This window comes from Struthio camelus, chromosome 3 (genome assembly GCF_040807025.1).
Source record: "Struthio camelus isolate bStrCam1 chromosome 3, bStrCam1.hap1, whole genome shotgun sequence".
Taxonomy (NCBI): Eukaryota; Metazoa; Chordata; class Aves; order Struthioniformes; family Struthionidae; genus Struthio; species Struthio camelus.
In genome coordinates, this window is record NC_090944.1 from 64,910,589 (window position 1) to 64,935,242 (window position 24,654).

Genomic DNA, 24,654 nt, shown 5'->3' on the forward strand with positions numbered 1-24,654 from the left:
CTGATCCATTTGTCAACTATCAACCAGCAGCTATTAAAATATCTCAGATTGTTCTGTTGGCCAGGTATCAGTGAAGAATGCGTGCCTCTTAAAATGCAGGGTACGCATGGAATTTATATTTACTTGCCGCTAGTGTGAAGTTGGGCCCAGCTTGCAGGGAGCAACTGAAGTGAGCAGATACCAGTTTTTACATTCCGAAGCAGAGTGTAAATAGATGAAGAGAATCTGCCTCTGTTCCAGACTGGCTGGAGGCTCCCATCATCTACGTGAAATTAATTTGCTTTGCATGCCGCAATTGAAATTGCTAATGCATGGCAATTACATTTAATGAAGGGAAGCTGCTAATAGCTTAGACATGCTTAAACAGCCCTTCTGTTTATTGTTTTAGGGGAGTGGATTGTGCAACCTGTTGGTATATTTTGTTTTCGTGAACTGCTTTTCTTAGCAGGTTTAGCTCTTTTGAAATAAGAGCTTGTGTACATTTGAAATTTGTTACAGATTAGCTCAAGTTATTTAGTGTGCAAGAGATTTCTGTCCACAAACATGGGTTTGTCCAGCCTGCTTTTGGATACCGGAGTTATTTGTCCACAGGAACTCTCATGCATCCATCGCTATCCTGAAAAACCTGTTGTATATCTGCCAGCTTCTCAGTACTTTCCCAGATACTTTGATCATCCTTCCTGCTTACCTGTTTGTCCTTTGCTATGTTGACTTATTCTGAGTGAATATGACATCCTTGCTTATGTGCTGGCTGCTGTGCCTCCTAAATCCTTCTTCTGGGGGAGTTCAGCACTCAAGTGTCAATGTGATCCCATGCTGAAGTCAAAAACTTGTTGCTGCATGCAGAGCGGGCACATGCCAATGCCTGCGGGACCCTTCTCCTGACCACCCAGGGCTCCCAGGAGCCTGAAGGATGCTAGGAAAATGCTAGGATGAGGCAAGTTGCAAAGGTGGCTATTCTCTGCCCCACGTGGCATCCCGCTCCAGTGCCTCCTCTAGCCGCTGACAGTGGCAGCAGCAACACGTGTGGTCATAAGAGACCAGTGAGAATAACCAGGGTCAAGGTGAGAGTCACTGACACTGTGTGCTTTGCTGCTTCCCCCTCGTAACGGCCGCTGCCACCTCTCTTGTCTTCCACCTGGACAGTGGCTCTAGGAATGGAACAGTGTGGACAACAGGGAGCAGAGGCAGTGGTGCGCATCCATCATCTCAGCCTCCCCAATGGTGTGAAAACTACAGCTGGGGTTGTTCAAAGTGACTGGAAGTGGCTGCGAACAGCAGAGTGGATGTCAGGGAAAGCTCTTGCAGCAGCTCTTCAAACAAATGAGGGAAGAAGGTACAACTTGTTAGCTACATGATGAAGGCTCATCCCTGTGAATGTGAAGGTTGATTACACAGAGACCCAGCTCAAGCAGTGGAGCCCCAAAGTCCCATTAGAGAAAGGAGTCCCTGCCTGGCCCCCCTAGAGCAACCCAGGAGTGTCTGGCCCTGGGGCTGGTGACACCCGCCACTGTGAGCCTGCGGGAGAGGCTCTGTAGAGCACCTTCCAGACAGGGCCAACACCTGCAGATAGGGGGCTCATCATGTGGTGCAGGGGAAGAGCATTTTGGGAGTGCACAAAGCTTATTATGGGATGTTTAGGGGAGGAGCCAAAGGTGGGTAAAAGGAGGGATCAAGGTGGGTTGGGAGGGAGCAAGTGTGGGAAAACAGAGGGACAAGGTGCCAGTCACATATACAAGGGTGCTGGTCAGTCCCCTTGTCTGGCCATGCCCTGTACCTCATCAGCACAGTCTGTCCCGGTTTCTTATAAAACTCAATTTCGAACCATGTTCCTTGGTGAGTGGAGGTTCTGTGCATGTGTACGTGTCACAGAGGTCTCCAGACCAGCCACTGGAGAGGGACCCCAAGCTGTAGGGGCCCATGTGCCGGGGTGCCAGCAACTGGAAAGTGGAGGGTGTGCAGGGTGTGTGGGTGCGCATGTCAGTGTGTGGTTGCTAACAGATGCCAAGCCAGACTGGCCGACGAGTAGACTGAGAGGCTTGGGAGCCAGGAGCTGGAGTTGCCCTAAGTCTAGTCCAGACACTGGGGAGACCATAAGGTCTGGGGGTTGGTCAGAAGTCTGGACCAGCTACTGGAGAGATCTGTTTGCATGAGTGTGTCTCTATGTGTGAGGAAACTGGGAGACGAGGGGATACAGGGGCCAGCTGCTGGGTAGACTACCCAGCTACTGGAGGTATCCATTTTGTAAGTATATAAATATATTTTGTTTTCCACGGGTGGGCTTTCATCCTGTCCAGCCAGAGCGGGGAATAGGATGAGGCTACTGGTGCTGCTTGTGTTTGCGTGAGAGCTAAGCGTTTCCATCTGGATTAATTCATATGGCCAGCCATGTGTTTATGTATATATGTACTGTGTAAATATATGCATGTGTGGGAACTGGGAATACATGCACAGCCTTGCTAGAGGCTGGACCTGGGGCATGGAGCTGTGGCAGCCTCACCTCTACCGGATCTGGGCTACCAGATTTGGCAACCCTTAATGCAACCAAGCCCTTCGCTGATGCCCTGAGAAAGGACAGGAGTTCTGCCTGGAGAGTGGTGCTGGTTGTTTAGTTATGCTGAGATCAGATAGGGCCTTACTGAAATTTGTGCGGTTTCCCTCTCCCTTGCAGATGTTCCCTCTGCTTCAGAGAAAACTGCAGGTTTTACTGGTATGGAAATTAGAGGCAGTTTTTTTTTTTTTTTTTTTCAGTTATCAGAAACAAAACAGTACTCTCCTGTTTGCATTTCAGCCTGGCACCTGTCATTGTTTAACCCGGCCTGGCAAATGATGGTAACCTGGGGAACAATCACTTCTTAAGTGTTCCTTTTATATCTTATTTATTTCACGGTGTAATTTTAGAAGCCCTTCCCAATCATAATGTCTGGTTCATTTGGATGTTCAGTTCTTATTGGCTGCACAAATTACTCATTTACAGCAGCTGTTAGGCTGTACAGCTTAACCTTGCTCTTCATTTTCAGGAAGGAGATAATTACATTGGACATCTCCAGATGTTCTCACTTAAGAAAAATGGCATGTATGTGTTTTCTTTACAACCCATGGGTAAGGCTGCTGTGGCCTTTCCAGTTACTGGATTAGCTTGCAAGCAAGCTTCTCAGTCTTACGTTCTACTGACTTTCATTTCTGCAGAGCCAAAAAACTTCATTAGCATTAGGAAGGAATAGTCATAGGATCCCCCTGTTAGCTTTCAGACTCTACTCCTATGATAACTGTATGTTGGTAGAAGGTTCTGCCACTGCTTTCCTTATCATATATGGTGCCAGCAAGGAAGAACTTCATTATGAAATCCTAGATCATGTCAACCCATCAAAGAATATGCAAACACTATCCTGAAAATACCAGAGACCATCACAACATATCCTTCACCAAAGCCCTGGTCCCAAACTGCATAGCCTACATCTTCCAGTAAATATTGTAGGATTAAAAAAACTGTGTAGATGGTGTTAAACAACTTAGTCTGCCTGTTTCTTTCTCCCGTCCGTCTCTGAGGTTCTCTCCCTAGGTCTCATACAGGTCATATACAATATAGCAAACAGTTACTTGTCATAAGAGGTGGTTATTTATCTTTAGTCTTGGCATCAGATTTCTTCATCTGTCCCTCAGTATATTGAAAGCACATTCTACTACCAGTCTTCAGCTGCTAAGGTTATAACTCACCATCTTCCATCTAGTTGTCTAAGAAATAGGAAGAAAGTAGAGGCAAGAAAACACAAATGTCAATACTATCATGGAAATTTTTCATGAAAGAAAATAGTGCAGACATCCTAAAGAGCTTGGCTTTATAGTTCTTTTCAGACCACCCGTACTAATTAGTAAACCTTCCACAGTGATCACCAGAGCCTTGCAGTTTGTCAAAGAAATAGCCCTTTCTGTACTGAACTCCAAGATGTGTATGTGTGGATGGGGAGGCAAGACTGTGTATGTGGGTCTACCTGTGCAACCCCATTAATAGTCCTCTGTATGTTCACTCACTTTCTCATCTACAAAGACAGGCCCTATGGGATTGTGATGTGTCACATATGTATGATAACAGCCCCCCAAAAGTTGTTCAACCCATGGTCATATGTGCTGGGCTTGTAGCATGGTTGTGGAGTGCAACCATGTGCTCCTCCCCACTCTGGGAGAAGCTCTGCTGGTCTCAGCGAGCTCTTATGAAGTTATCTTTTTTTAACCATATATATCTTTTTTTTTCCTGAGATTCTGTTAAATTTAGTGTAATAATATGTGATTATCAACTGAGATATGTCTATCAAACAGGGACGTTCACTAGGTTTGTACAAAAACACGTATGTTTCAGTACCCACCAGAAGTTGTGCAGAAGTATCTTGATGTGGGAGATTTGCAAACATTGACAAACACTCTTTTGATAAATTATAGAAGGAAACTTCTGGGAAGCTATACTAAATATAAACAAGGACCTGTTATTTTTTCATCCAAATTTTACAGCTTATCCAAGAAGGTTTTAGTAGGTTCCTTGAAGAAGATGTTAATGTTGCTTTGTTAACAGAAGGAACTGACACGGGTTATAAAAGAAGCTGCCAGTAATGTTCTCCTTGCAGCTGGAAACAGCTTTACCTTTGCATTGCTTGTAGACCCATGTTATTGCAGAATTATGATATAAAGATTTTAAGAAGGAATTAGCTAGATTACTGTAGACTCTGTTCTCACTTTATACAGCTACGTTCACTTACAGGGCTTTGTTACCGTGCAGAGCAAAGAAAGCTTTAGACGGAAGAGAGTGGAATTTTTGGTTCGGGTCTTGTCCTATGGCTCCACGAACCTTAAATGGATAACCACTCTCTATTGCTGACCCATCAGCAGTGGACAGAAAGGAACTGTAAAAGATGCATGGGAACTAGCCATGGAAGTCCAGTATCCTCTGCCATTCCCTTTGGCCATGATCATTTTGCAGAAAGGACTGGAAATAATGACATCTCTCTCAGGAAGTAAATTTGCAGGAATACATGTGAAAACAGTTTCATGTGTCTATTGTCTTCATGTAACTCCAAAGCTTTGCTAAAATTAATATCTAAGGAAAGCCTCAATTGTGAGAAAGCATGAAGTTTGAATGTAATGTTAGGCCAATCTGAAAATCTAGCAATAAAATATTCCAGACTCTGAAAAGTCGTTCCTCTAAAAAATTATTGGTTAAAATGGGCAACATATTTTAGGCTATTTAAGAATTCAGATCTTAAACAGCCCTGAAGAGCTGTATGATTTGAATGTCAGATGACTACTTCAGTAAATGAAATATGGGGGAAAGCGTGCAATTTCTTTTTGGGAAGAGTAATCATCATGCTCAAAATGAATGTTTCACCAATAGTTTCACACATATCCTCTCATTATTCCAGATACAAGCCTAGCAGCGATAGCATAAATCAGATTAGAATTCATATGAGATTAAAAAAAAGCCACCAGGAAGTGTGGATACTTAGATTATATGCGTTAAGGAGGCTGGTCTAGCCATTAAAAGTGTTATATGGTTCTACCACTACGGCGAGATCAAAGCAACCGTAGGTCAACTCAAACACTGAATTAAACATAGCTGCATTTTAATCAGCTTTAGTGTAAAGCTAGAGATTTGTTTTTCCCCCTTCAGCAGTCATTGCAAAGGCTGTGTAATCAAATCACACATCAGAGTCTTGAGATTTGGGAAAACCATTATATGCAAAGTTGAATAAATGCCTATTCTCTAAAAAACCTTTTTAACTTGGTTTGTGAAACATCTTGTCAAAATTTAAACATCTCACAGTTGGGTATCTAGTCTGAGCTAGCCTTTTCAGCCCTTTTATATAATATGCTACTTTAAAATGGGATGAACTACTTTCTATGGAATGGGATATATGTGTTCCTCTTTCTCTCCATGACTAGAGAGAGAGAGAAAGTACTTAGGCAGCAAGCTTAAAGTAGCTACCAAAGTTTTAAATGACTGTGTTTAGGTAATAAAAAGGTAGGATGCATCCTACCACTGAAAGAAATCAAAGTTAACTTCGACTAGCCCTTTCTTCTGTTCTGTTAGTGCATGCAAGAAAGGCGGCAGTATGCTTCTCAACTTGGCAAATTTATTTTATTCATAAAATAAAGGGATGTCTGTTCATGTCAGGATGGAGAGAAAATTTGGAGAGATGAGCTAGAAGAATGAGTTTGATCTAGAGAAGACTTGCAATTCCAGTCTGTTAAAAGTTAATTACTTTAATATACACATGGTACCTCACTCCAATCAAGGAAGTAAACATATTAATAGACTGGGTATAAATAGAATGGGTATAAACGCAAATGAAATTCTAGCGAAAGAGGAGGTTACAGATATTCCTATTTCGACATATTAGCTGCTAGAGAGTATTGGGATCGAGGTTCATAATCAGTTTCTGTAAGTAATACAGTTTCTGTTACTAATAACTACAAATTGCAAAATACTTCTTTATATATATATACATAATATATTCTCTTTTATTGCTACTCCTAAAAATACTCCCTGTATCCTTCACAACTACTCAGGTGCCTTTTTTTTTTTTTTTTTCAGTGTCTAAGATCCTGGAAAATATCTTTGAGTAGGTATGGGATCTATTACAGTTAAATTCTGGCACACTTTAAATGAAAACAGCTATTTAAAGGAAGTAGTGTAGGTATAGGCCCAAAACCTAGAACTTCGGTAGTTGCTTCTGTTGTTTTTACGAAAAGCACAATATAAAAAGCCAAAGGGCAGCCTACCTCGATGTTGAGCTTCTCCAAAATAGTGAAAACCTCTCTCTCAATGATGAATTAGAGCAGCGCTGTGGTGTATGCTGCAAACATTTGTAGTTTACCTTAGGGATTAGATTAAGCCAATCCACAAGTATTTGTAGCCCATAACAAATGTTTGGGGCACGTCCTGAGTTGCTTTTTCAAAGATGCTAGATGCTAAATAGCTTCACTGAGTTGGCCGTCAATGAACTTGAGATTTTAAAAAATCCCAAAAGAGTGAACATGTATATCTCTACAGCAAAAAAACTTCAGTGTGAGGAGATGGAGCAGTAAAACCCCCCAAAGATGTTATTTACAAAAAAGAAAAGCTCAGACAAGTTTCACCAGGCTCTTAAGTCATGTTTGGTACCCAGTAAGTGCTCTAGCATTACATCAGGATTTCCTTTGGGTTTTGTGAAAAGATATGTATTTGTAAAAGGAGGAGGCCTTTAGGGAGAAACAAGAAGAAAACTCTCTTGGAGTGTTGCTATTTTAGTGTTTTGGAAGAAGCGTTCAAACTCATGCTGATCTTGTCTGTGTGGAGGAAAGGAGGGGTTTGCTCAATCCCTATAATGTCATTCGCAGATCCACATTTGTGTCACATTTTGACTTTATGTAGTGCCAAGAACAAACTGAAAACAGTACAGTCAGTAAGATTTTTGTATGGTAAGTGGTTCCTGAGACATACCTTTCGTAAGGTACGGTGACTGGGTTAACCATAACGTACGTGTGCAAAAATGGGTTTCAACAGAACTGGTTATAGCTTCCAGGTGAGCCTCAAATAGTGTTATTTACATTGCATGGGAAAGAGAGACAGATGAAACTAAACCTCATAGGCAGGAAAGCAAGTTGAAAAGGGTTCATTTGCATCCAAAAGAGTTTCTAAATGATTTTGTTTTGGTCAAGTCAGACAATGTTTCACTGGCGTTTTGATTGACGGAGGATGACAGTGTATACTAATATTACCAAGTCGAATAGGACCAAGAGAAAAGCCAGGAGCAAAAATATGCGTGGAAGATTCATCAGACTGAGATTCCTTAGCCTCCAGAAAGTGGGATTTAACTGATACACAGGGGACGAGGGAGGGGGCTGGCTCTCAAGTTTGTAACTGGAAGGATGGCGTATATGCTGAGGCTAGTTCCCTAGAGAGAGAAGCCCTGAGAGAGAAATTTGTGCTGGCATCACATCTAAGTTTCAGGTTGATTTGCATGACAAGTTTTGCTCTTTTTCCTTCTTTGTAGCTGTATTTCCCATTTTGTAATCAAATGCCTAACTTCTGACTCTGCCGTATTTCACTTGCTCTTTCTTGAATGTCATCTCACAGTAACTCATCTCAAGGCAGTCGACGCTCTGGAAGTGGCGAATCCGCTTACAGACATCCGCCAGGTTACTCTAAAAGTGCCTAACCCAGAATGTGATGAAGTTTAAAGATTTTCCTCTTGCCTTGAATATGCCTTCAAGCTTTTTATGCGCTTTACAAATGTAAGGTCAAATCCTATCTTCACACTGCAAATCCATAGATTTGCAGCTAGTGAGTTGTGGAGTTGTAAAGGTGAGATGCTGGGAGTCGGGGCCCCTTGCCAGACCCGTAGGTGTGCAGAGAGGCAGGTACAAAGGAGGATGCTGTGGTTTCTTTGGAGTAAATCAATTGGCCTTTTGCAGCCAGGAAAAATGTCAAAGTCCTGCAGAGCTTACCTCTGAAAATAGATTTGATTGTATTTAGCCCTTAGGAACAGGAATTCTAAAGATTCATTTTTGTTCAGGTTGTTTTTCTCTATTTAATTTTTTCCTTAGCTCTGAGATACGGGAGGTTAGTCACATCCAGAAAGAGTGTTAGCCCAGCTCCTCACATTCCCGTCTTTCCAGTACTTTTTTCACAGGGGAGAGAAGTTACTACAGACCATACTTTTGTCTGAAAGTATTTTTTTCAAGCTAATATTCCAGTTATTTCCCCTGTGGTTAATTGCTTTTAGAGGCCTTGTCTAGTCACTTTGGTGGTTTTGGTTTAAAAAAGTTGTTCTATTTTATTCTTTTTCACTGCAATTATGAAATTAAATTCTTAACAATAACATATAGCATAGATAGGGTTAAACTGGTTTTGCTGTGTTCCGTGAATTCAGCTACACCACTACAAAAGTGTTGAATACCAGCTGTTACTATACAATAAAGCGAATAACCTATACTGGTATAATTGCATCCAAAGCCGAGGGGTTTTACTAATTGAACTGTTTTTGTAGTTATCCCAACGTGAAGAATATATTTTGGCCCATTCCTCTTGCTTCTGAAATTTGAAAGCGTATTCCCCTGCTATAAGAAATTAGGCAAGAGAAAAAGATAGAAACGTCAGTGGGCAAAAGGACTTTTACAAATGAAACCTTACTTAAATTTGATGCTGTGTTATTTCATGGTTGGACCATTGCTCTTTTTTCCAGTCCTACTGTCAGCTGCCTAGATATACCTTTGTTTTGATTAATAGTTGTGCCATTTCTATTCAGACAATGGTTGCTGGCTGAGACTTGCTAAGATGCGTAGCAAAGAAAATTTGCCGTTCTGGTCTGCACTTTTAGGAACAAACCCCACATCATATGAAACAGGGAAAAAGTCATCTTACTAGGGCTGCTGATGACTGATTTGGCAGGAAATATTTTTCAGTCTATTAGGTTACATAGGTATGTTGGTTTCTGAATGAGAAGTATCTACAAGGAGAGACAGACAATTTAGGAAATGTTTTGAAAAATCTCTAATCTCCAAAACATTTGTGGAAATCCTGTCTGCAATTTCATTCATTCATTTATTTATTTATTTATTTAATTTAGGCTTTGTCTTTTTACCTGATTTAAGGTCCACGGGTAAGCTATTTTCAACATCCATGGGCACAACTCTCTCAGAAGTCCAGAGAGATGGGAATTTTTTACTTCACCTTACTTAAGTCCCTATATCATCAGCATCTGAGTAGTGTGGTAAGTCATGTGAATGGCACCTGTCAGGTACAGTTTGTTTGTCTTCTCATCCTCTCTCCCAGCAAGAGAATTGTGTTGTGGGCCTAGATAATTCCTAAAAACTGGCTTTTAGGTCACGAGCTGAAGACTAGGCAGGTATCGTGTATGTCTGATTTATTGATGAAATTATCATCCGTGTACCTTATAGATACTGTTAACTATCATCTTACAACAGCTGTTGTCTCATGGACCCAATGAAGTTTGCAAACAGTCTGGCAGGGCTTGCCAGCTTTCCAGGTGCGTTCATGGAAATTATAAGCCTTTGATTTTATTGTAAGAATGTGTGAGGGATGTTTGGGGAGCCAATTTTAACTTGACATCTAAACAAATAACTAAGCTGCCAGATAATTATCACTTGTTTTCTGCAACAATTTATACTTCCCATGACTCTGTCACAAGGCAAGGACTGAGTTGTGGTTTTAGTGAAGAAGAACTGAAGATGATCTGAGTTGTGTGCTCCATGCTGTGAAGAAAAATACTACACAGAACCAGTGATCCCGTAGACAAAGGAATAGCTCAAGGGACCCTTCACTTTACAGCCTGTCTGAAGCATCTGAATTGGCCACAAAGATCTTATTTTCTTTTTATAACTTAATAAAAATGAACAATGGCTAATTTCTCAAGTGCCTCAGGGATTCTTTTAAATTCTGATATAAAAACGTTAATTTTTCAAAGAGGAAAGTATGAAGCAAGACTTTGATGCATCTATTGAATAGGGTTATACAATTAGTACAACTTCACTGCCCATTTTCCTTCTCAGATTTTAAGTCTACACTTGAGGCACAATAGAGGCCTTCTTTTTTCACTTTTCTCAAGCCTACAGGGAACTTAAGGCTCTCTGCTAAAGCCCAGTACAATCAAGTCAGTGAAAGGATTCCAATTTGAATTTAGGGGCAAGAAGGTTTTTGCATCTTAAGCCAACTTTTACATAACATAGTGGTTGCACATGTCTTTTGTGCCAATTTCAGAACACTGGCATTAGCTCTGGCTCTTTGATCAGGACTGAACAATGGTAACACGCACTACGGAAGTCAGAGGTTTGAACGTTTTAAATCACGGTAGCCATGATCAAGCTACAGCCTGCTCGCCTGGCATGTTAGTTCCGAGAAGAGCCTTGTTCCCAGGGAAGGGGTAAAGGCAACATACTAGTGAAGTATGCTGGGGTCCCCACCATGTAGGGTGTAGACTAAGTTTGCTGTTGAGATATTTAAAATCTGAAGTGGTAGGAACTATGAAACAAATGAAAAATTTTGTATAACCCTAGAAAGAAATAGCACAGTCGCAAGAAAGGAAATATATCTTTCAAGTACTATTTTAAAGTTTCTTTCCAGCCCTCTTCTTATAATTTTAGGGCAGGTTTTGTTCAATAAAGCCTTTCTATTTTGTTATTAGTGACACACATATGCAAATCCTTATATGAATGGGTAGCTTTATTAATGAGTACAGCTCTGCCAGGTTGAAAAGCATGAGTGGTAAGGGTAAAGGGATTTTGTATTCCTACAAGACTGATTCCCAGACAATCTAAGGATGGGCCAAACTGTTGAAATAAATTTGTGCAATTAAGTCAGAGATGGCCAATTGTAAATATTCATATACGATATGTGAAGTGTGATTCATTAAAACAAGTCATATAAAAGAAACATTAAACAAAAAGAGTGGGAGGAGTCATGCTGTATGTTCAAAAGCACCTTCAAGTCATAGAACACAAAATACGGATTGGGAAGAAATGTCATGTTATCACTTCATGGACTTTTACAAATGGAGATGGAGAATCACAGGCTTTGCATGTGCTAGACTAAGTGGAAAATCTTTGCAAATTCACCTGCAGGAATAGGTTTTTTTCCTGCATTTTTTCTTTCTTACTAAGTCTTTGTAAATGTATGTCCAAGACAGGAAACCATCTTCCAGAGTCTGTTTGCCCAGTTTATTTCCTTTATATTATGGATCATGGATTGTCATACCTTTACTGCACTGAGCTAGTATTTTAGCTTATCAAAAGCTGCCTAATTATTGGTTTAGCTTTCCGCATCCTCCAAACACTTTAATTTATGAATACTTATATTTCAGCAAGTACAAATTTAGGTTTAAACTGCATAAACTAAAATGCTGTCAGTAAAGAAAAGATGGCACAGCCTCCATTTGTGCTGTGCCATGGTTGTGTCATGCTGTGCTGAGCTGGTGTGTTTGATTTAGAAGGGGAGGGGGACATTTTCAAATCAAAATTAGTTGCATCTGGGGATGCAGCCCATTGGAGTAGCTCCTATTCCCTGCATTTCCCTTTCCAGCTACCTGCTCTTCCACAACCCTGGCGGCAGGTTTCTGCCCCTTTACTTCTGGTGGGTTGGATCATTTGCTTATCTGTACTCAACCAGAACACTAAAGCAAGCCCCAACCCTTTAGCTCATGACTGAGCTAAAGCAGGCACCGTGGAGGTAAGGCAGTGGAGAAGGAAATATGGATCTTAAAGTGTTTGTGCCAACAAATGTTATCCCAGTTACTGCAAGGAAGCTTTTTATTTCTGAAGGGTGTGTGTGCGAGTGGGAGATGCTAGAACAGCATGATTGATTTGCCAGGCTTCTAGGTTTTGTAGTCATTAGAGGAGGTGGAGGTTGGGCAGTCCTAAGAGAAAACAGGTACTGGCTTAAAGCAGCTTGTGCAGAACAGAGGCATTGACTGAAGCAGGGAAAATGTGCACAACAAAGGTATAAGGCAGCGTTGCGCTCTGGCTGGCAGGAATGAAGAAAACCTTTCTGGAAAAAGGAGTGTTCAACACATGCATTCAGTATTTTAGGGAGAGTATTTTAGGATAGGACATGTAAGTGGTGAAGAAAGGGAAGGTGATGTGATCTAAGCAAAAGGCAAGTATGATGCCTGTGGAAAAAATCTATGAATAATGCAGGCAAGACGTGGAAATTAGAAAGGCCATAAGGTTACAGAAATGATATTTGGAAAGGCGAAGGGCTAAATGGAAGCAGATGCTATGTGAGCAGTCGAGGAAAAAAGGGTATATTTTAGACATATGTAGGAAAAAACAACAAAAATGAGGCATAGGTTGGGATGTGTGGAGCACCTGAATTTGGAGTGGCCAAGTTGCCTGGGAACTGTTCTTGTGGTAAAGAACAAGGAGGTAAAAAAGGGGTGCCTACATTTCTCAAGATGAGCATAGAAAGCACACTGATGTGTAAGCACACTGTGTACAGAGAAGCTTGTTCCCTTGCTCTCCAAGCTCTCCCTGCTCTTGGGAGGTGCAAGGCCCATTTCCTTGGGCTGTCAGGCCAGCCCTTCTCACACTTGTTGGGGAGGAGGAGAGGGGGAAAAAAAATAAGAGAAAAATGCCCTCAATTTATATAACAAACATAGTCACAGTTGGATTTTGCATTATAGAACACAGACAATGTGGGCAGCTAAAATCGTTTCAGATCCACCAGGTGAAACAATAGAAGAAATATAAAACCTATCATCTGCCTCATTTATTTCAGAATTGAAAATAGTATTTTCTTTCTCAGATCCTTCTGGCTTTTTCTTGTTGTGCGGAGAATAGATTGCTTTGCTGTGGTATTCATTCTTACTAAAGGGCAAAGCCGGCTGAGGAATTCACCACAGCACCTATACTCTTGACTAGTTGTACAATTGTAGCAGGGTAAATGTGTGCTATTTTTATGATGCTAGGTGTGTAGACGTTGAAGCTCAACTTCAGTTAGAAACCTTGCAGTTGCTTGTAGTTAGTTGGTATTGCAGAGCTGAAATGTTTCCTTTGAATGGAAAAGTAACTGAAGTCTTATTTAAATCTTTTCTTTCAAATAGTACTAGAAGAGATTTTGTTATACTGGCTGAAACGCTATCAGTCAAAGTAGAACCAGCAGAATAAATATCAGAAGATATTTACTCTCTAAGGATATTCCCCATTAGCACTGGTACTAATTTAGATTCTCCTTTGGATCACACAATGAGCTGCTGGACGTTATTTTTAGCAATACAGTAGTAATAGAGAAATAACTGCTTAAACCCCTATTAAGTGGAAATGTAACGCTCTCGTCATGAAAAATTTAGTAATTAATTTATGCTAGTATCTTTTTAACATTATTAAGTCGTACTCTGGAGACGGTGGTCCCATAAACCACATTTTTGTTATAGGAACAGTATGACTTACATGACTGCAGCCCAGTACGCATTAGAAAGAGTAATGAAAATATTAAGATGAGAAAATATTAAGATGAATAATGCCATAATTAGGTGTGCAAACAGCGCCAACAGGAAAACACTGAATAATATAGTATGTTTGTTTGTATGTGTGTGTGTATATATACACATATGTATCTATAATAGATACTCATTCATATGTTTGTTTGATTGCATGAAGCCCCTAAGATCTAATTAGTGGGGTTTCTAATATTATAATCTTTAAACTGTCCATGCTAATTTTAGATGCTGCTCCCAAGGTAATTCTGAATATGTCGGTATTATTTTGAACTCAAGGAATTTTCGTGGACACTGTTGAGGTGATCAGTAAATTCCATAGTTGATATTCCTTACTGTCAGATCTCAAAAACTTGAATAAAATTACTCTGTTGTAACCTAAGACACAATAGAGCTTTCTGAGTATTGAATGTGCAAGTGATCACACACAGTTTTGTGGAAGCCTGTGGTACGCTTTCAGTTTGCATATGCATTGGGGGCCTAGTTAAGCCAACTATACTTAACTAATTCAATTAAATTCGTTACAAGCACAGCATAATTTAAGCTAAGTATATACTTGAGTACTGTGGTGAAGTCAGGACTAAATATAACATACCTTTCTTTATTGCTCAACAGAATATTTAGCCAAAAAAAGAAAATAATATAGTTGCATTGCATTTCACAGAAGCAAAAATGAATATAACTGTTTGTCCTACTGAATTTCTCTTGGTATGTCGTTTAAAAAGACTACTTTGAGTTTAAACTTGACCCAGGCAAGTACTATAAAATAGGCAGTGGGAATGGTACTTCTATGTTGACCTGGAGTTCAGAAGAACACCAACAGATGGCATTTGATAATTTTAAAGCGCTTATTTGGATTTCACTGATGTCATCTTCTCAGTTATTTTTTTTTTATTCTGTAGGGTTGTTTTTTTAGGTTTTCTGTCTTTCCCTTTCATTTCTTTTAAATAAAGTGGTTATGCAAAAACACTCTTCAAGGTCAGCAGCATGGAAAATTTATTCTTTAGGCATGGTTACTTACATAATGACAAAAAAAGAAAGAGACAGCTATAAGGATATTCAAAAAGAGAAGACCATACTACAGTTGATCCTGAGAGAAGTCTAGACTCTAAATGGATCAATCAGTGAATGAAATTACAGTGAGAGCAAGGAATTCTCAAAGCTGTTGTATCAGTAGCTTGAAAGTCTTATTTAAGCAGTGGTCATTGCAAGTTGTAGCTTTGAAAGTTAGTCTCTCTCAAAAATGTTTCTGCAAAGAAGAAACACGTTGTCTTGTGACCTGGCTACCATGGATGTCTTACGTGAGAACGTTGTGCTTATTTTCTGGGTCTTGCTCACACTGGGGCTGATGTTTATATTCCCAAAACTAAATGCAAAGATCAGAACATGAGTGCAAATCAGTATTTTCCTGTACATTAGGCAAGCCCAATATTATATAAGGTTTTCTTCAGCTTTAATCTCCATGCCTTTACTGAATATATGGACTACAAAATGTGAGGAAGCCAAAGTACAATAAATTGGCTACCTACTGGAGGGAGCTATAAAAGTCCATGCTGATATTTCATGTGATTATTGATTTATAATGGCTTTTCTGGCCCTAACTGAGCAATTAGAAGCTGAGCCAGGTTTGAAATAAAATAGAAATGCTTGCAGCATATGCTGGTGCTTGCTATGTGATTGAAATGGTGATTGAGAGGAAGGAAGGAGGCTGTTCAGATTTGCCTGGGCATAGTTAAAATGCATTACAGCCTGGAACCAAAGACAAAGCAAATGCACCATTTGGTCTTTGCAGTATTTTTCTAAATGTGGCTAATCTGCTGCTGCCAGAACTTGTGGATAAGATATGTTGACTAAAAGTATTGCTGAGCAGTGAAACACAGAGTAAGAAAGACTTCCATAAAAGTGGAAGTCTTTCCACGTTACTAAACGCACTCTGAATAGTATCTTGGATATATTCAAAGAAGCATTGACGTACTGCCACTGCAAATTTTGGATTACATTGATATTGAGCTTTAGGAGTGGGAGATGAGAATGTTTTTGTTTGATTGGGTTTGCTTTCAAGCAGGCTGTTATAGAATAGAGAATTTCTTAAAACCAGCTTCTTTGGCCACATGCATTTGGGGCAGGAAACTTCAGGTTTCCATATGCTAGCGTTATGCTCCTCCTGATCTGTAAGCCATCTTGCTGCATTCTGCAACTGACTGCAAGTTAGCTCATAAAGCAGCTTTGCAGTAGAAAATCTTCGTTCAACTTTAGTGCAATAATTACTCAAATCTTTCTGTGAGATTTAGTCAGAATTTGACCTGTAATATTAGGATGGATTATATTTAACTATATTTTATTATAAAATAAACATTGAAAGTTTCTTTATGAAATGCTTCCATGGGTTCAAAATGAAATATTTTGGAATTTGCTGTGTGGAAATTCTGAAGGTTCAGCATTCCTTCCAAAATTTCTAAATCCTGCCATTTTCTGAGTAATAAATATGCTTCCTTTTGGCTAGCTGCAGTTTCTAACAGTTCTTGCTTTATTCCCAAAAGACCTGCATTAGTTCAGTGTTCAGATATGAAAGGCAGTAGTACATAAGCTGGACTGAGTGATCATAAGGAGCGTTACGCCTCCACCTCTAATATTTTTTCTGTAATATGTGCATACTTCTATGATTTAGCAGCCCTCCTGGGTATACCTGGACTACTCGTCTTCGGTGTTTTAGACGTAATAGCTTACATCTGTGCTACCTTTGCCAATTGTTTATCTGATCAACAATAATTTTATGACTTACCAACAATTTTGTATTAATTGGTTATTCTGAAAGATGCTAGTCTAGTAGCTCATCCCTGTTCAGCAAAGCATGAGCTTAATTTTTGCCATTCACTTGAATTTAGTAGCTATATCTAGTACCTAATACTGAATAGTGCTTAGGTGCCTTCTTGAGTATCTGTGATTCTATCACAGACCACCTATGTTTTGATGACTTGGTGCCTAACAGCTGTAGTTCCACTATGTTATTAACCATGAATGTTTTCATATTTTTGGTGATTAACAATACTTTTTGTCAATTATTTAAAAAAAAAAAATTCATGCCAAACAAGGCATGGATACCTGAACATCAGCTGCTCAGGACATCATATGGTGGAAAACCGAGAGTAAATCTTATTTAGGCCAGACAACTTTTTTTTTTTTTTCTTTTTAAGACACAGCCACAGAACAGTGAACAGCATGTATTAAGTGAGATATCTGCCAGCAATAGACAGCACCAAGTCTTTTACATCTTTCTCCAACCTCTACCAATATTTGTCTGAATTAGCGGCAGATGTTAGTTGCATACTTTTGGAACTTCCTAAGTCAGATGAGTTAGTATACTGCTGCTTTCCTCATCTCTTGAGTCAGAGTAAATTTACTTGTTTTAGAGACTTGTCCTAGCAAACAGCTTTTCATTTTGTCCAAAAGCATAAAAATAAGCAATTTAACACTACAGGTGGAAAGCAGTCACCTGTATGTGTAAGTGGAACATATTCTGCAGTTTACAGCTTCCCACATTTTGGCCGATGTATTTTTGGTAAACTTATTGTGGACAGGTGAGTTTCACCCCCTCTATTATTACTTACAGTTTTCCCCCATTATAGCCAGCCATTCCCTTCATTTGTATACCTTTTTTAGACAAGGTTGGAGGAATCGTAAACCCACAAAAATTAACAGAGGACAAAAAGGACAAATGTAGTATCTGAAATCACATTCAGCTCATTCTTTGCAATTGAGTCGGTCTCTAGTTGATCGTGCCGTTTATTTGAGTGTGTCAAGGGAGCAAAGGTAATTGCTCAGCTCTCTCGCTGCAAGGGAAGAGAGAAATACCATTATATTTTCAAACCGATGCCTCATCTCGTGCTCCTAGTGAAATGCATACATTCTTTATTTTATAAACACCTTAAGATCGTCTTATGGAAGAAAATCCTCCTGGCTGTGAATCCTTAAGATTTTAGTCCCTGGCTTATGTTGCAGCCTTAAGGAATCAGACAGGCGTCATTCATAGCCTGTTGAGACCCACTGATACTGTGTAACGTGTGCAGGAGCTGGCAGGCAAAATCACTCACTGTCGACATCTGTCAGAAGTTGATCCAGGTGACCACCATCGCAATTACACTTCTGTCTGCGCTCCACCCTCCTTTTTTCTTTGCAGGCAACAGCCTTGCCCATCGTGTTGAAGTTCTGTGAAGTTTAGCATGGTGTTACTGTGAGGAAGCTGAGGTCTGCTGCAGAGCAGTCAGCTCTGCTGGAAAAAAGAAAAAGGGAAAGAACTTGTGGTCCATAGTTTGCTAATGCTTGATATTTTCTTTATAAGTTCCTCAATACTTACTGGGTCAGGATTTTTTACACACTTACTGTGAACCTAACAGAAAGCTTAAAAAAGGGGGAGGGAGGGGCAATAAAATGTCCTGAGGACTGAATTGATCTTTTTTTGGATGCTTGGAATTCGCGATGCTATAAGAGGACCCAAAGCAATGACCCACTAAACTCATCACCAAGTTTTACAGTATGTGTCCTAAACAAATTTTAACAAGTAACATGAAAACAACTTTTTTTCCGTAAATCCAATAAATAATACTGTTGCACAGTGAAGTTTGCGAACATTAATGCTAGTGCAGAGAAAGCAGTGCCAGGTCTTTCATCTTTAAGCAGAATTGCTCAAAGCCATTACAGTATTTGATCAGGAAGATGTCAAATGGTATATAAAAACAGTCAGTTGATGACCTAGATATACAGTTATTTTTAAGTGTAAAAGTATAATTCCAGGAATTCCGACATCAATTTCTGTATCTAGTATGATTTCTGAGCATCCCAAGTCTAATGGCCATTCTTTTGACCTGCCACCAAGTTTAGTTGTTTTCCCCCGGTGAGAAGTTGGCGTGTATCCATGTGGAATTAGTGAGATCGTTATTGTTGTTATTACTCATGCTTCACAATTTTTAAACTGGAAGAATTATCAACTTCTATAATTCTGTAATGACACTTTTGAATTTGTTTCAGTGTACTCACATTTTTCATCTCATCCCACATCTCAGTGGCTTTTTTATACTGTACTAGCCATACTGCTTTCAGCAAATTTTATATGTTGCACCCCGACATGCCTGTAAAAGCTACTTATATGCCTTTAAAAGGTAACTGGTGTATGTTAGATCTGTTTGGCAGGGAGGAAAAAAATAGCCATTTTTATCAATGGCTACAATTTTATTGTGAACGTTGGGATATTAAGTATTTCAATTTAAGGGCCAAGAACAAATATTAAGAGTAGTGGTTATGTTTGTAGCCTTCATGGTTTTAGAAAAGGTTAAAAAGTTAACCATAAAAGTTTCAGAAGTTAGAGAAAATAGTAATAACAACGGCCTGAACATTTTTCTTTAAAGTTTCTTTATTTTTTTCTTTTAGCTAGTCTCCTGATTTTGGGAGGTCTTACTCATAATTTGAATACTTAGTGTTAGAAAAACTATAGAATAAGAAAAATGGTATTGTTCCAATAGCTACTCTGTCTCTTTCTGTATTATTTAAGATGATTTGCCTACAGGCTTTCCCAGCTTCCGTTCTACCTTCTTTCTTCTAGAGATTTAAAGAAATAGCATGAGTATTCCCACAGGCTGCTTTGTATTTTTTCCCACAATCTTCTGTTCAGAAGCAAGAGCTGTTTATGGCCTTCATGTCAGATGTTATAGGCACACATGGATTACCTACCTAGCAAGAGCTAGCTTAATAGAATGACACTTTTGTGTGTTGATTTACTTATGTGGGAGAGTTTATACAAATCTCGTTTACAGAATTAGTCAGCTGGCAGCAAGCAATAGTTGATAATGCTGCGACAGAAATACTTTACATCACCTAAACAAAATATGCTAATCCATAAAATAAACAAATAGCACTCAGCTAAAAGCTTTAATAATAATTTGAAACAATTAGTAATTACACAGTAATTATTCTAGAGTTCAAATTTAAACCCTGTTGTGACAATTTGGGGAATTCAGTTATATACAACTAATGAATTTTTAGAGAGATCAGGCCTCTGTGAGTTTGAAGTTGTGTATGTGCCGACTGTCAGGTATAGATGCCATGGTTCTCTTTTAGCTCAAAGAGCATGGAGCATCATTCAATTTTAGGGGTCTCCCCGCAAATGCATAGGACAAATGTAAAAGCTGAACCAAACCAGACTAGTGCAGTTTCAGTGTAGATCAGGGACTGGAGCTGTAGAAGAGATCAGGTATTAATACTGAACCCAGAACATCACAGAGCCTTAGAAATGTCCTCATTTATCGGGTTCCTGTGCCCCAGGTAAATGCACAGTGCTGACACTGTGCATTCATAGTCTGCAGCAAAAATAAGGTAAAATGTCTTGAATGTCTTCCACTGAGTTTGTATCTTGTGTTTGCTGTGATTACAAGGCATATACTCTGACACAAGCCAACTTCTTGGCCCCGTCGAACAACTGTTAGCTCCAATAGATTCAGGAAGGAGGGTGGAGAAATTCAGGAGATGATTCAGAGTGGCACAGAGCAGAGTTCAGGAAAGCAGTTCCAGCCAGGAGACTCCATCAGAGAGGCGTTGTCCCTGCCTCCCTTTTTAGAGCATCATGTCATACTGGTGGGATGATACAAGCCAACCTGAAAGGAAAACTCTTTCAGGCATGGAAACTTCCATTTACACTAATGGAAACTACATGCAGGCTTTATGGGGGAAAATGTGGCAGTAAGGAAAGTGCAGTGGAGAAGGAGCAATTAATTACACCTGGAAGAAGGAAGGATAGGCCAGAAGTAAATATGCAACAGAGAACATGTTAATTTTGCACAATATAGATTAGTACAGAGCAGTGGAAGCATGATAGGTGCCATTAGGAGCTGTAAGTGTTTAGAAGATAGATAGGTTCATTCACTCGCCTGCTGCATAATGCAAAGTCATTCGGCTTCCCGGGTCCAGACTAATACGGACAGCTCTGAGATGCTGTGTGCGCTGTGCAGCCATACCACTTCAGGGATCTCCAGCACAGGTTTTCTTTCCACTATGGGGACCAACCCAGTGACTGCCAAAAGCAAGGGTAAACTTTAAAATTCACATGAGGAAGTAATCAAGGCGTTTCAGCTGGCAAGCAGGAAAAAAACAAAACAACAGCAACAACAAAACAGAACTAAAAATCAGCATGGCCAGAGGAGAACCTTGTTAAAACTCACTTTTTGGTCTGTCACAGGTATTTATCCTGGCTGAATCTTTTGTAACATAGATTCAGCTCTCACAGACCTTGTGTTAATTGATTTAGACCTCAAGCAAGACCTCTGTTTAGACTCTGTGATTGTTTCCTATTTCACAGAGCTTAGTCTAGGGATGAAATCTGCTTCTGTCAGAAAGTCTTTTATTTGGTTTGCTCAGCTTCTGAGAGCTAGTAAAATTGGCTGGTAGAAACAGAATTTGCGAATGAGCTTACTTGGTAGAGTGAACATAAAAAAAACAGCGCAGGTGTGCAAATGTTCCCTTTTGATCCCAGGACACTGCCATATTTTCTGGCATTGTGTTAACATACATAGCAATTTTCTCTGGGCTGTCCCCAAATGAAAAGCCTAAATTGCACTAATAGGTTGAAAGGAAAAGGCAGTGCTTAGCATTTTTAAGGCTACTCCCTTCAGCTAGGGCTCATGCATTCTTGTTCCAGCAGCTGGAAGGAACGATGCAGGTCACAAAGTACCAGTGGTACCACATCACTCAGCAACTATAAATGGCTGTTTCTGATGGGCAAAATTACGTATTGTAAGTAGAGTGTTGCATAACCTTTAGCTGGTGGTGCGCATGCTCTAATATTCACTGTGACCGGCATAGGACAAGGAGATGTACAAGGCTTAGCAGGTCTTTCCAGAGTAGATTACTGAGAAAGAACCTAACATTGGTAGAACTGAAGAGGAGGGGATGCTGGAAGGTGCCTGAAACTGTGGGATTCAGTTATAAGAAGCTTCAGTGTCTGGGTCAGTCCTGTTAGGAAGTCTGTGAGGAGGAGGAGGAACTGATGCCTGCGTACTCTATATTCATTCCTAGAATCAAGGGAAAATAAGGCTGGAAGAGATCAGGTACTGCAAAGGTTCCCATCTCCTTTTCTGCCTTGCGTTCCCATCTCCTTTTCTGCCTTGCGTTCCCATCTCCTTTTCTGCCTTGCGTTCCCATCTCCTTTTCTGCCTTGCGTTCCCATCTCCTTTTCTGCCTTGCGTTCCCATCTCCTTTTCTGCCTTGCGTTCCCATCTCCTTTTCTGCCTTGCGTTCCCATCTCCTTTTCTGCCTTGCGTTCCCATCTCCTTTTCTGCCTTGCAGAACCACTGGCAACAGTAGTAGCTCCTTATTTTCCCAAGCCATACAGCTGCTTTGAAATGGGGGAAATGTCACAATTTGGGGACACCTCATTCTGTTGCCTTTAACCTGCTCTTAAAAACCTCCAGGGATGAAGGTTTTGTAGCCTTCCTCAGAAGCCTCTCCTGCTGCCTCTCTTCCTCATCACCACAAAGTTTTTTTCTGTTGAAGGAACATGCAGATGTGCCCAGAGTGAAGAGGATGCCTGTCTGTGAGATGTGCTGAGGTGCTCAGGAGGCTGGGCAGAGGACAGCACGTTGAGAATCTTGAGGTTGGCCATGGGAACCTCTCTGTGATGTTGAATTTATTTGCAATTAGCTGGCCACGTTGCTGTTGCTGGCACCCTTGAGGCTTCTGTTTCCCATTTTCTCCACTCTACCTCGCTGTTGGCCTCACCACCTTTATGTGGCTTCAACAGTGAGAGCAGGAGAAAGCCAGCAAATCTGCTCATTGGGACTTTAGCCCGGTAGGTGCATGCAGGTGAATGCTGGAGTCCATGCTCTGTCAACCTTACCATACATGACCCATGGCAAAATCATTTAGTAGTCTCTCTACTTCAGTTTCCCATCTCTAAAATGATGATAGTCTATCCTAAATTGTGAGAGCTCTGCTAGGCTGAGTGTGTTGAAGTTTCCAACCCGGTGGTAATAAAGAACATCTACTAAGTAGAGTGCAGCTACCAGAGAAAAAGCAATGGCTGTTTCGCTGCTAAAAGAAGTCTGTGGAGTGGCATCTAGTGCACGTCAGGAGGAATTACAGATGTCCAGTGATCCTCCAGCTGAACTGTGTGTCGATGAGGAAGGACTACAAGGTGAGATCACTTTAAGGGGAAGCTATGGGGCTGGGGGTCTATTTCTTCTTCTCAGTCTCTATTCTCCAGAATGGAGCAGAAGACCACAAGTTTTAGGGCTACTCAGAGCACCGTAAGTCGCTGCTGCGCTCTTGCTCCTGAGCAGTTATCCAAATGCAGGCTTCTGGCAAAAAAGAAGGATGATCTAATTTAGGCATTTATAAGGTGGCTTAGTCATTGTGTAGTCTGAGGCACTCCAGTATCACAGTAGAGTTGAAGAGCTGGTTTCCGTTCTGTGAAAGGGATCTCCATTTGGAACAGAGTCTAACAGCAGGTCTAAGACTTCCTGCTTGAGCATTGTTGGGGAGGAGGGATTGGCACTGACGTGACCGGATATTGTAAGTGTTTCTAGCTGCCAGAACTGCTGATGGGCCAGAGAAGTCAGAGGTGTTTTGACTAACACTGGATAAGTGTCCAGGCACTCAGAATCTCAAAGTCACAGCAGCAAAACATAGTTATTTCTGTCTCTCCTTGAACTGAAATGTACTGGGTGCTAAACGTCTGTTTGTATCTACATCGCAGAGCATGATCTAAGTCTGGACTCAAAATCCAGTGCAGTGCCACTCTGTACTCAGCATCAGCCTGTAAAATGGCAAAGGAGAGAGATGGAGCAATCTTGGGTTGACCTTCTCAGATTCAGGGGAGATCAAAAAGGATGTTGATGCAAACAAGAAATTTGAGGAATCAATATTAGGTACAGATGAAACTCTGTTTCCATTTTAGTGCTTAGTCAAATGAAAATTTGACTTGCCAAGTCCTGAAAGAGGCAAATCTAATACAATAAAGTAATCCTGGTGGTTACCACAGTGTGCTTACTTGTGTAGGAGCCTGTATAATCATTTTTAACAGCAAAACTGTTATGTAAACATATATATATGTATGCACGTGCACATATATACATACACATATACATACATGCATATATATAAAATATACATACACACACACATATATACTATGTACCACTATTTTCATAGGAAACCGAGTGCAAGTCACGACATTATTATCAATAATTTATTTTTTTGTTGTTCAAACGTTTATTCATATATTAAAATATTTAGCTATATGTCCTTCATGAATGGAAAGAATCAACAGAAGACTTAATTCTGCTCCCATTGAAGTCAATAATAAGCCTTCCATTGGAGCAGGCGGAGCAGGATTAATGCTGGGAAACTTCAATTCCCAAGTGATCTCTTGTTAATGACAACGGGTCAAACAAATCCTCTTATGGAAATTCTGGCAGAGAGATACTAAACGGATGGAAACTCTGGAGCTTGCCCTAAAGGAGTGGGAGTCAAAATTCCTTCCTAGCAGCACAGATAATCAACTGCATCCTACTCTCTTCCTTTGCTGTATATTAGCACACAAGCACAGCTTGCAGGAGTTGGATGGAGTCTTCAAATCCTGTTGATCCTGGCTCTGGAGACCTGAGATCTTCAAGCATACAAAGCAGAGCTG

General features: G+C 40.3%; 1 protein-coding gene across 5 annotated transcripts in view; it reads left to right on the top strand.

Moving 5' to 3' along the window:
- The window catches only part of SLC35F1 (solute carrier family 35 member F1), a 259,903-nt gene that overhangs the window by 97,833 nt on the left and 137,416 nt on the right, over window positions 1-24,654 (top strand). The window lies entirely within an intron of this gene.